Source organism: Xenopus laevis, chromosome 3S, assembly GCF_017654675.1.
Source record: "Xenopus laevis strain J_2021 chromosome 3S, Xenopus_laevis_v10.1, whole genome shotgun sequence".
NCBI lineage: Eukaryota > Metazoa > Chordata > Amphibia > Anura > Pipidae > Xenopus > Xenopus laevis.
Window position 1 is genome coordinate 71,894,661 of NC_054376.1, and position 13,383 is coordinate 71,908,043.

Sequence of the window (13,383 nt, forward strand, 5' to 3'; positions counted from 1 at the left end):
CAGAAGAACAGTGTACTTTGATTAAAGTTGATTGGAGAAGGGAAAACATATAAAGAAGTGCAGAAAATGATAGGCTGCTCAACTAAAATTATCTCAAATGCTTAAAAAATGGCAACTAAAACCTGAAAAACGTAGAAGAAACCTGAAAATATAGCCAAAATGGCAAAGAATCCACCCAATGATCAGCTCCAGGAAGATCAAGGAAGGTCTAAAGTTACCTGTGAGTTTTGTTACAATTAGAAAACGACTATGCGAAGCCAAGCTATCGGCAAATAAACAACCCCCAAACACTGAATTCAAGCCACAGTACACTGTGAAGACAGTGAAGAATAGTGGCACAAGCATCAAGATATGGGGATGTTTCTCATACTATGGTGTTGGGCCTATTTATCTCATACAAGGGATCGTGGATCAGTTTCAATACATCAAAATACATGGAAAGGTTATTGTCATGTACGGCTCCCAAAATTCAGAACAAGTGCTAAGCCCCTTGGTCAAGGCTCAATCTTCTGCCTGTAGCAGCCACCTTTGGCTTCAGGAGGAGCCCTCAGCCACTCAGATGCCACCAGGTCTCAACTTGAGAGGAGCAAAGCAGATGTTCTTAATGAGCAAAAGAGCATGTGCGTTTCCAAGGTTTTGGACAGAAGGCAACAGATCAGGGAGTAGACGAAAATTGTAGTTAGGCAGGTGGAGTTCAAAGAATAGTCAGGCAGGCAAGGGTCAATATCGGTAGAGTTCAGAATAGTCAGGCAGGCAAGGGTCAATATCGGTAGAGTTCAGAATAGTCAGGCAGGCAAGGATCAGAATTGGCAGAATTGAGGATAGTCAGGCAGGCAAGGCTCAAAACAAGACAGAGTGACACCCAGATACTAATGAATTAGACCTAACAACGGGCAATGCTCACACACCCAAAAGCCCCTTATATACCGTTGAATTAACCTGCGTAATTACATATTTCAACAAACCATCAGTGACACTTTTGCATTACTATTATGCAAAATATTATCTCAATAAAGAAGGGCCACTATAGAAAAGCAATGAATAGGAAATCTGTTGATCAGTCATTTGAACTATGGATGACTGAGGGGTTGAGTAATTAATAACATTGCTTCCACGAATGTGTATATTTTTCTTTTACAAATGAATCTGTTTCAATACATAAATACTTTTGGTACAAGATGCCATTCAGCAATGAGTCTAGATGTATAGAGTGTTATTCTGAAACAATTTGCAATTGTTTTTTTAATTATTCATGGACTTTGGGTTATTTAGCTTTTTATTCAGCAGCTCTCCAGTTTCACCATTCTGATTGCAGGGTCCATGCACTGATTTGACTAAAAACTGGAATATGAATAACAGAGGGCTTGAATAGAAAGATGAGTAAAAAAAGTAACAATAAAAACAAATGTGTAGCCTTAAAGAGGAATTGTTTTTTAAATGGGGTCAGTGACCCCCATTCGAGAGTTGGAAAGAATCAGAAGAAGGCGGCAAATAAAGAAAAAATGAAGGCATTGAAAAGTTGCTTGGAATTAGCCATGGGTACAGTTTGCTGAGCACCATACCACCATATTTTCTGGGCCTCCCATGTGTTCTTTGAGCTAATTCTAGTAGGGTACATACATAATACAGAAATCTAACAATATGTTGAACTTGGCCATAATGGGGCTGGACAAAACACACTGCATTGTGGGTAAACATGGAGATCTGCATCCAAAATGGCACTTTGCACATTGCACTTGCAGTTGTAAATGAGCCAACAGTCTTATCATGTAAAATCATTTCAGACAGCAATGTTGGACAGCTGCCATTGGGAAGATACTGTATATAAACGTTAATGAGACAGATAAAATATGTTTTGATTTTTATGAAGAACGAAGTAGCAAATGCAGTGTTAAAACAGGAATGCCGATCTGTAATAGAAGATATAACGTGAATAAACAAAATAAAAGTAAATAAAAATGTGCATTTTGCAAGTAACAGTGGTCCCTACACACTAAGAAACTAGAATCACTGGGGTTTGGAGAGGCTATTTTACTTTACTGTTGAAAAAGCCATCAATACTTTATATGTTTGCATGGAGATTTTTTTTTATGCTTGCGTAATGGGGCGGATTTACATTAAGGCTTGGTGTGGCTTAGGCCTCCCTAAACATATTTGCCTAAAAAATTAAAAGAAAAACTGATAGAAATAAAAAATCCTCTGGTTGACTGATGTGTCTATTTGAACTTGTATGTGTGAGGGGCAGAGGGGTGTAACCGACTAGATAGAAATCTATATGATAACGTGACATAATAAGGAAGTGAAGATTATGTTGCTGGAAGGAATGTATTTTATTGTTTTGGGGGAGGATTAAAGCAATTTAACATGTTTTTAAACACTATTCGTATTTGTATTTTATCTATTTTGTGACAGTGATACAGGTTTGTTTTTAAATAATTATGGGCTTTTTCGTAAGTGGACTTGACCTTAAACTTTATTTCCTGTGAACCTTGGGAATGCAGTTAAGTCATAAAAAGGGTAAAGTAATACTGGGACTGTATAGTCCTGGGCTCAGATAAAAACTGATTTATCAATGCTACATAAGGGAGGCAAAATAATGCTAATAATAATAATTTTTCTGTTACTTTAAATTTCATATGGATGCCCTGCAGGAAAGATGTATTTCCCCGTTGGATTTACACATACTAGCTGCTTTGTGCTCCATCTAAGCGGCATATGGAAGAACTTAAGGTCCAGATTATGTTTCTTTTACATTATTGTTAGTTCTGCTACTGAAATGTTGCACCATCAGCTGCATAAAGACTTTAATGGAAAACATGGTATAAGGGCCACACGCTGCGTTTTCATCTGACAGTCAGATTTCACACTAAGTTCCATTCTATTCTGCACATCAGATTTATGTCAGACGAGTCGGACATAAGCGCGCTGTGAAGTTCAGCCCTAAATGTTTGGATGTTCAATACCTGAGAACCTGTTCATGCTTAAAGGGAAAGTAAAGTCTAAAATAGAATTAGGCTAGAGGCTAGAAATGCTGTATTTTGTATACTAAATATAAACATGAACCTACTGCACCACAAGCCTAATCAAACAAATGATTTAAGCTTTCAAAGTTGGCCACAGGGGGTCACCATCTTGTAACTTTGTTGAACATCTTTGCAAGACCAAGACTACTCATATGCTCAGTATGGTCTGGGCTGCTTAGGGATCGTCATAAATGATCAAAACAGAGAAATAAACAAAGCTGCTTGAGTTCTGCATGGCTGGTAAGTAAGGTGGGGCTCCCCCTGTTGTTTATGAGTATGATTGTTTCCCTGCAGAGCAGTTAGGGACCGTCTGACAATTCCTATCCACAGCAGTAAATGAAGGAAGAATTTCACTGCATACAGTCAGTTTTTTTAATAAAAATGGTGCACATTTTTTCATTAAAGTAAAAATGGGATTTTATTTTTTTGCCTTTTACATGCCCTTTAAAGGGGTAGTTCACCTTTCAGTTAACCTTTATTATGTTATTGAATGTCCGGTTCTTAATAACTTTTCAGTTGATTTATTTTTACTTTTCATTATTTATTTATTTATTAGTTTGCCTTCTTCTTCTGCCTTTTTCCAGTTTTCAAATGGGGGTCACTGACCCCAGCAGCCAAGTCTATTGCATATCACTCTGTTTTCATAAAGAAAATTGTGTTGATGGTCAGTTATAGGTTCCTTTGCAGCTTCACAATGTCCTAACTCTAGAGAGCCAAAGAATTTGCTAATGGGGACCCTGACCTTTTGCACCGCAGGAAAATGAAAAGACAAATGGCATAGTAGAATACATGATACTAGTGACGTACATTAACTACTATATAAATAAAAAGTATAATTTTGAAAATAAGAGGCTTCCCTTACTATGGGAAGCAGTAACATATTTGAATTACCCGTCAGTAATGAATCTCACAGATTAAAATCAAATTGCAAAAACAAGAACAAATTGATTAATTAAGAAATGAATCAATGTTACGTATGCCAGTAAAAACCGTTTTATTTGCATGTTATCCTTCTGTCCATCTGCCACAGCCATTTAGTCTATTTTATTTCTCTTAGCAGAAAAGAAGAAATTTCGTTTCCACCAATTCCCTGTACTACAGAGCTAGCACATTGATGCCATCTACTGTTAGTATTTATTAATGCAATGCAACAAAAAAGTGTTGGTTCACTACAAGGATAGGTGTGTGTTTGTATGTATGTGAAGGCTACCTAAGGGTTCCAAGGTTTCTACCAAAAACTGTGTGTGTGTATAATAAACAAGTTAGCCCCAGCACTCTCAATATATAACCCCCTGAAAAATATTCTTGCACAACTGAACTGTAACTTTCTTAAAAAAGACACTTTTAGTTACAAAGTTTGTACAAAGGATGCATAAGCTGACGCGTCCCGTCAAGGCATTGTCCATGCGTCAGTCCTATCCTAAGTAAAAAAAAATAAAGTGTTACCTTTGGGGGGAGACAGACCATACCTGCGTTTCTCTTTATTTAGCATGATCTCTTCCAAAGACACCATTAGGCGGGGGTTGGGAGAGCGAGCATTTAAGGAGAGAGCCACCTCCCCAAAAAATATAAAATTTTTAAACAAACAAACAAAAACAGTACTTTGTACTTGATCCCAACTGAGATATGATTCCTTATGGGAAGCAAAACTAGCCTATTGGGTTTATTTGATGTTTACATTGTTTTCTAGTAGACTTAATGGTGAAACAACCCCTTTATCAAAAAAACACCAACCCCCCACCCCACGTAGACCCCCCCCCCGGAGAAATGCCCCTAACATTTTACTTATACCTCGGTGCAGAGTCACAGCATCTGAGTTCACCGCAGCCATCTTCCTGGTCTTCGTGTCTTCTTCTGGCACTTCGACAATTTCCCTCCATTTCGGCTCATGCGCAGTGTCACAAACCAGTAAATTGCTCCACTTCGTCAGTCTCCTTTGCAGCTTACTGAAGACTCGGAAGATAGCTTGTTGGAATATCCAACCCCTGCATAACTTTGTCACAACTTTGTGACTGATGCTTGAACATTATCCTGAAGAATTTGTTGATATTGGGTTGAATTCATCCCACCCTCGACTTTAACAAGGGCCCCAATCCTTGAACTAGCCACACAGCCCCACAGCATGACGGAACCTTCACAGTAGCTAGCAGGTGTTTTTCTTCTTCCGCCATGCAAAGTGCTTTTTGTTATGACCAAATAACTAAATTTTTGTCTCATCAGTCCAAAGCACTTTGTTCCAAAATGACTGTGGCTTGTCTAAATGAGCTTTTGCATACAACAAGCAACTAGGGCTTCTTTCTCATCACCCTGCAATACAGATGCTGAACAGATACACCATTTGCAGTAAGATGTTCTTGCAGGTCTTTGGAGGTGTCTTTGGGTTGTCTGTAACCATTCTCACAATCCTCCACATGTATTTTGGCCTGCCAGACCTGGGTTTTACAGCAACTGTGTCTGTGGCCTTCCATTTCCTGATTACACTCCTTACAGTTGAAACTGACAGTTAGATAGCTTCCGAAGTCGCCGAAACTTCGGGCGACTTCAGAAAACGAATTGCCGCGTGAGATTAGCGCCGGTGTTTTTTCGTTTTAGCCCGCGCAGAGTGAGGGAAGGCGTTTGGGGAAATTGGTCGTCACAAAAACGAGGCGGTTAGTCGCAAGGCGACCAAATCTCCCCAAAACGCCCAGTGTGGCCTGACCCTTAAGGAAACCCTCATATATAGATAAGCAATTTCAAAAAAATTATGTAGGCAAATGCAATGATTAAAATGGACAGAGCTCTTGTAAGGTGCTATCAGATCCCTGATCCTGAGGAAGTGCAGTGACACGAAACACGTCAGACCTCAGACGCTGTTTGTACCAGTGTATTAAGATGTTTTAATAAAGTAAACATTTTTACCTACAACTTGAAAATACGCGATTCTCTGCCTGCGCCTCTGCAGCGATTGGTGTGTGCTATCAGGATCCCTTCCACAGTTACCTTTTCACATTCCTTTTGTAACATGGCAATATTATATTTATTAAAATTAATATAATGTTAATGCAATGTATATATAATAATATAATAATAAAAAGTTCCAAGAATAATACATTTGTAGGCTTACAGAGCATTGGTTGTTTAGATGGGGTTAAAATCTGGAAAAAGTCAGAAGGCAGCGATAAACAATTAAAAAATGATAACAAATAACGAAGACCAATTGAAAAGTTGTAGAGAACTGGCCATTCTATAACATACTAAAAGTTAATTTAAATGTGAACCATCCCTTTAAAGCATATTTTTATTTCTCTGTTCTGAAAAACATGACCCAAGATTTGACCCTGAACTCAAGAACAATGTACATTACGTATTTCCATGCATAAACAGCTACAAAATGTGCTTACAAAATCTTTTGCATTTTGGTGCTCAGCATGAATATTTATTATTTACTTAGGGATCCCAGAGAGCTGACTCCATTGGTTCACAAACTATTGGGGCAACACAGAAATGTTACTACATAATGGTTGGTACATGTAAAATAATCTGTTAATTAGAGAGATACACATCTGTATTGCTTGAGGTAGAACATTTCATGATTTAACTTCAGCTAGCACAGTAATCAGCTAAACTCCATCTCACCAAAACTTCACTTTTTTAACTGGTTGTGTAAGGCTGGCGGCAGAACATTTCTGTATGTGTAAGGGGGGGGGGGGTTTGTTTTCCACTGCTGAAACATTTAGTACTATGTTTACAAAATATATATAGAAAAAAGGATACATCATAATAGCAAACAAAAGTTAATGGACTAGGTAAATAGCTTTCAGTGATTAAATACCAAGGAATGATTTCCTACTATGCCCACTTAATCCATCACAAATACCTCACTCTATATTTTGTGTGACACTCAGCCGATGAATATTAGCTAATTGGGACACCAACAGTTACACCCTGGACACTTATTTGTAACTAAAACTGTGTTTCAAATTTAAAAGTTATTTCAAATGCAAAATTCTGTTTTATTGCAAATATTTGGGATGGAAATGGGGTCCAACGTCTTAAGACAGCACATACAGTATATGTATGAGACCTAACACACTCTTGTAAATATGGGGGGTATTACATCTGCTATAACATCAGCTATACAAAGATATAACATTATCACAGTTGACAGACATAACGCTTTCTTAATTTGTTATCAAAGTCCCAAATGTTGGGAACACAGAGCAGGAAGCAGTGGTGTAGCTGTATAAAGTCCTCCTTCCCCAGCCCCTCTCATATCTCAAGATTCTCTGTCCTTCACAAAAAATTGGCAGTGTTGAGGCATGAGTGGGCTGTGGGGAGGGAGGAAGGTTAGGGAGTTGATGTCAGGGAAGTCAGTGGGCACTGCCCCCCACCCCCAAAAGGTTTTCTGCAGGGTGGCCGGCACTGTCAAGTTACTCCACTGTGAGGACCCCTGAAAAATATACTCTACAGAAGTAGAAGATATCAGCTGGTGGATACAGATTATTTCAAGCCCAGACTTCTCCTGGACTTCTATCCTGGAGGCAGCCTCAACAATATTTTTTGGATTATATCTGCATATTAAGTAGATTTAATGTAATTTAAGGGTCTATAATGCATCTCTACAGAGTGTGGTGTTCATGCAAATGGCCTGTAGATGTCACTGTGCTCAGACTTATCTGTTATACTTCCTGGTAGCTTAAAAGTGACAGCTTACTGTTGTATAATGCCTGCATGACTCTGCTAATAAAGCAATGTTATCCTCTACTCATCCTCGGCTACCCAAAACATAACACAGAGCGACAGCCCATTAAAGTTTATTGCAAGAACACACTGTAACAGTACCTCTCAAACAAAATAAAATAAAATACGTTATTTCATATAATTCCATTCAGATGAAAAATGTAATGTCCTGATGTAATTCCATTGACAGCCTTTTGCTGTTTAACATTTAAAAAACATTAACATTTTTGTTTTTGCCCATGCTACTTGTTAGTGCAGGTACTTTAAATGTATCCCTGCGTACTGGTTATCCTCCATTTATTTGACTGAAATGCTTTCACCATCAATACGTCTCAGTAACATTTCAATAACATGTTTCTTCTTCTATTCAATTATCTCTGTCCAATGCAATTTGTTAATGGACTTTTAAAATCTCAATTACGGAGACATGGCATTCATTTGGTTCATTATTACTGGGTCAATCCACAGGAGATCTAACCTATTAAACATCAAATCTACCATGAAGTTCCTAATTAAAATTATTTTAAATAGATGGTGGCCTTTATACAGAAGTATAAATAATACATCTGGGGCTTTTTCTTTGTATATGTAAGGCTTTTTAATTTACTCTCATTAATTTAAACTCAAGTACTTACAAAACCAGAGGGGCACCATGTAAATTTGGAAGTAACAAAAAACAGGAGGATTCAAATGGATTTATTATTTGCTTTCCTTAATCTCATCTGGAAATACTGCATTTTTTATATGATCACAAAATAAATATTAAAAAAACTGTCATTTTTCCCCAAAGTGAAAAATACATTAAAGGGCACCTATTACAGCCAAAATCAAACACATATTAACAATCTGACCAGTACAACCTTAACACGTTTAATCAAACTACATATATAGTTTTTTGAAAAAAAAACTGCAGGTTTTAAAAAATCCCTTACTTTGTCAAATGGTTCTTTCACTGAGAGAGGCCATACTGTGGCTATAACAGAGACTATAACATTCAAATTTCAGGAGCATGCTCAGATTGTAGCATTGCCTTAAATATTCTACCCAGAATGCCATGTTTCAGTAAACTCCTCCACTAGAAGTATCAAGAGATTTCCCTATCTTGTCCCCTGCTGGTGATGTGATTATGCAAATGAAGGGCACACACTAACTTCCAGCAGATGGCAGCACAACTGAACAGCAGCTAACACACAGGTTTGGCTGATTTAAAAATAGCTTAGAAGGGTTGATAAGCAAGCAAGGAATTTCAGCTGAGCATGTGCGAGATTTCAGAGCTGTTGTTGTCTGGAAAGATATAGGTAGGAAAAGCCAGTAAAATCCAAGATGCCTGTCTCAGCTAGAACTTAATTGGAGATGTGATAGATCCTGTTTTACTCCAGGTGTCAACATTGTGACATATTTTGCAGCACTTGGGTGTATTAACAAGACAACAACCCTAAACACACCAGTAAACGAGTAACATCTTGGTTCCAGACCAACTAGATTGACATTATTGAGTGGCCAGTGCAATCCCCAGACCTTTATCCAATAGAAAACTTGTGGGGCAACATAAAAAATGCAAACCCAAGAAATGCAGAAGAACTGTGGAATGTAACAGGAGGCAGAAGTTGGTGGACTCCATGTAACACAGATGTGCAGCAGTTCTCAGAAACACTGGTTATACAACTAAATATTAGTTCACTGATTGAAAGGAATAGGCACTGATATTTTCTGGAACAGCCCAATATTCCCTTTTCTTCACTTTCTGTAAAAGGAATAACACAAATGTGAGGTCTTCGTGTTTTAATTAGGAATATAAGGTGCAGAGTCCCAATGCATTTGTGTGTATGGAAATAAAAGCTATTATAAGGATTTTGAGCTTTATTCACTTTTTTTGTAAGCTTCATGGACAGCGTCAGACTGGAGGGGGTTGGCCTACCGGGGCTACCACATCAGGAACCTGCAACCCCCCCCCCTTGCTGGTAGCCCCTCAGGCCCCCTGCCTGCAGTGCAAATTCCCCCTGTCCCACCTGACATCACCTAACGTTCTCCCTCCAAGTCCTCACTAATATTAGCCTCCCATCCACTTAGACTGTAAGCTCTACAGGGCAGGGACCTCCTTCACACTACCTCTTGAGCTCTTCGTCCTATGATTCTGTAAATATGTATTATGTGATTTGTATCCCCCATGTATACTATTGTACTTTTATGCACTGTACAGCACTGTGGCTCCTTAACAGCGCTTTACAAATAGAGTTATACATACATACATATGGCAAGCGTTCCCTCCTGACTGCACCCAGGTGTCTCACACACACACACACACACATATGCATTTTTGGGGATGGGTGGTTTACACACTGTTACAAGGTTATGTGTGCTGTTGAAGTGTTATTGTTTTTTTGTTCTGTTTGTTTACACAACTGAGAACCAACTAATGAATATATCCTATTTATTACACCCAATTTTAATAACGTGAAGGCAATTGCCTTCCATAATGAAAGCTGTAACTCTAGACAATGTTACTCAGTGGCTACTAAAGAAAATAAAGTACTGTCTTGCATTAAAAAAAATGTAACGGAGTATGCAGTGCAGTTTTAGGCTCCGGTTCTAAAGGAGGATATTAATTAACCTGCACGAGTGCAGAGACGTGCAAGTAAAGTTCTTAAAGAAATGGAAGAATTAAAACAAATGAAAAGACTGTCAATTTCTCTGGAGAACAGTTGCTTGTGAGGGGACATGATTACTCTGTACAAGTACATTAAGGACAGATAGTGGGGATCTTTTCTCCCGTAGAGGCTGCCCCTTTAGACACAAGGAACAGAATCTGTTTATATTTGTCACATGTATGTCTTTTTTAAACCCAAATCACTATTTAACTATACAAAAGTTTCTACCTTTTTTTTTACCGTGTTTTATTTTTTGGTCCTACAAAGAAATGGCACAGTTTGATTAGTGTGAATGTCAATTACACTGCATAATTTATTTCATATTTAATGTAGTTGACTTTACAAATCCCAGTGTTACTAGGTTTTGATCACTAATCTTACTGTGTTATTTTACATTGCTTTGATTGGAATCTATTGTATTCTGCATTGCTCTTGTTTTTAGGGACTCTTAGGACACATAAAACACGAGCATCAAGTTGAACAGAGGGAACGATGAGACAGCTATGAAGATTTTGATTTTAGGGATTTCTGTATGTCATGTACTTTGCTAATCCTATGCACATTGGGCATCAAACTGTTCAGAACAACCCTGGAACTTTCAAATAACATGTGGGAGATAAAATTACAAATTCTGAGGCAATTTTTAAAAAGAAAATCAATAAAAAATGCAACTTTATTAGCAATAGTAAGAGTAGTAAGATATATCAACCAATCTTGGGTTTAACATAGTGTGTACTTTCTATAAATATATGGTTTTCTAGGGAAAACTTTTTATTACACATAAAATGCAGACAGTCTTAAATTTGTAGTAGCTGAAGTGACAGCCATAATAGGTCATAATGACTTTTTTCATTTTGGGTTTACTACATGCCAGGTGACATGTGCATTGGCCATAAAATGGTTCAGAAAACTCCAGGCATTCCCATTGAGGATGTTTTCTGATTCAATAAAAAAGAATGTGGAAGATTTGAGAACATATTCAGAAATTTCATAACACTAGATTAAGTAAAGCCTTACAGATTTGTAAATGGCTTTCTATTGCAAACTACCAATTTTCAATCTGCAGTTTTGAAAAGAATATGGTTTCCAAGCCTAGAACTAGTGGCATTTTTTACCTCACAATTTCAAGTTTACGGATTTCTGGAGTGGGGCTTTTGAAAAGGTGTACTATAAGTTTTTGTTCTATACAAGTCTTCATAAAATGAAATATGACAAATGGGACCATTTAAATATTTTTAGGGATATCTTGTTACAGAAGTATAATTATGTAAACATTCTGGGATCATTAGAAAGAAGAGCTTGTCCTGAAACACACAATATACCGTTTTTCTAGGTAAGTTAAAAGTTCCCTGCCAGGAAATGCTCCCAAAATGAGCTTGGAAAATGCTGAAAAAAATGAGTGGCTTGTGTTGTCAATGAAATGTGAAAATGGTCTGGCACGTAAAAGGGTTAAATAAAGATCAAAACCGAGAATGTGCCAATGTTGATGTGTATGACTGCAAACAGAACTCTGTTAATATGTTATCTATATTATGTGTTGCTTAGATACTGGGATTATGGGACTCTTGTTGCATCAGATATGTGATAAGTTGCTTAGCAATCAAGCTGAAGGACATCTTGAAATTTAGCATTTAGAAGATGACACTTTCAATTGCTCTGTCAGTTATGGACCAGTACTATTGTACATAATATGTCGTTTGTTGATTTCATAACATGCATATTTGGTAGGGGATATGGCACATTTAAAAAAAAAAAAAAAAAAAACGTTAATGGAGTATTATACTGCATGGTCATACTCTGCAGTGCTTTACAGAGACTGTATATAATTCACTGAATGTTTTTAGAGTGTGGCAGGACACTGAGGGGAAAACTGCACAAGACAGTGCCCTGGCTGGATTCAGACCTGTAATGCCAGAGCTGCAGGGATCAGTGCTAACTGTTGCACCAGTTGTAGCGCTACTGTGACTTGGATTCATAAGGGTTAACATTTGACTCAATCTCTAGTAATCCTTAAACAGTAAGTAACTGACATCTGGTTGCTCTGGTTAAATAGTCCTAGAGTAAACTTTATGCATGACATTTTATTGCCTCCATACAATACTATAGAAACTATTGCCCATATTTTCTCAAGGACTCAGTATTACAGTTAAAGAAGCAACTAATATTGGCCGGTACACCACACAGTAGTAAGCTATAAAAATGAATGAATGAAAATGAAATGGCACCATATAATAAATGGTGCCATGTCTGCTACTGGTCTAGCAACCAATCATCAGGAAGCATTTACTGGTCCCCGTAAAATCCTGCACGGGTCCAGTCGGGCAGACTTGTGCTTGACCCAGACCCGCCACCTAGCATCCTCTCCTACCTAGACACGCTACCCAACCTGGCCAACAAATAGTTTACTTACCTCATGACCCGAGACTTGCAAAACTGCAAGTAATGTCACTTTGATCCATAAGTAACGTCACTCCGGAGCCTATTCCAAAGGAAAGGGAGAGGAATTTTGCCACATTGTCAGGGAGGGACAAGTTACCCATGGACTATCCGCACAATCAGGTAATCAGAACTCACTACCAAAAACCCAACCACCTTGTGGATAGGAAGAAGTCACAATATTGTTTACACAATTAAGTGTGTATGCAGAACCGTATCCTAAAGGGATACAGTTATTCCTTTTAAACACACACTGCTATTTTAGTTTAAATTAGTACCTACCTAAGCTGCTACTTAGAAGGCCCCCTGCTGCAGAACATACTACTGCTGCACAGCAGCACTCACTGCCCAGCTCCATTCATTAACTGAAACAGCGTTGCACAGAAATATAACTACCGTAACGCCTTCCCACTGAGTGCCACTGATCTTTTTGTGCCGTACTCTACAGCATAAATCACAGAAGATAGCTACTAGACAGCAGGAGCTGTAGGTCCTAAGGGAAGTTATTATTATGTGTTTTCAGTCTATTATAAATGGATGCATGAGCAGTAGAGTAA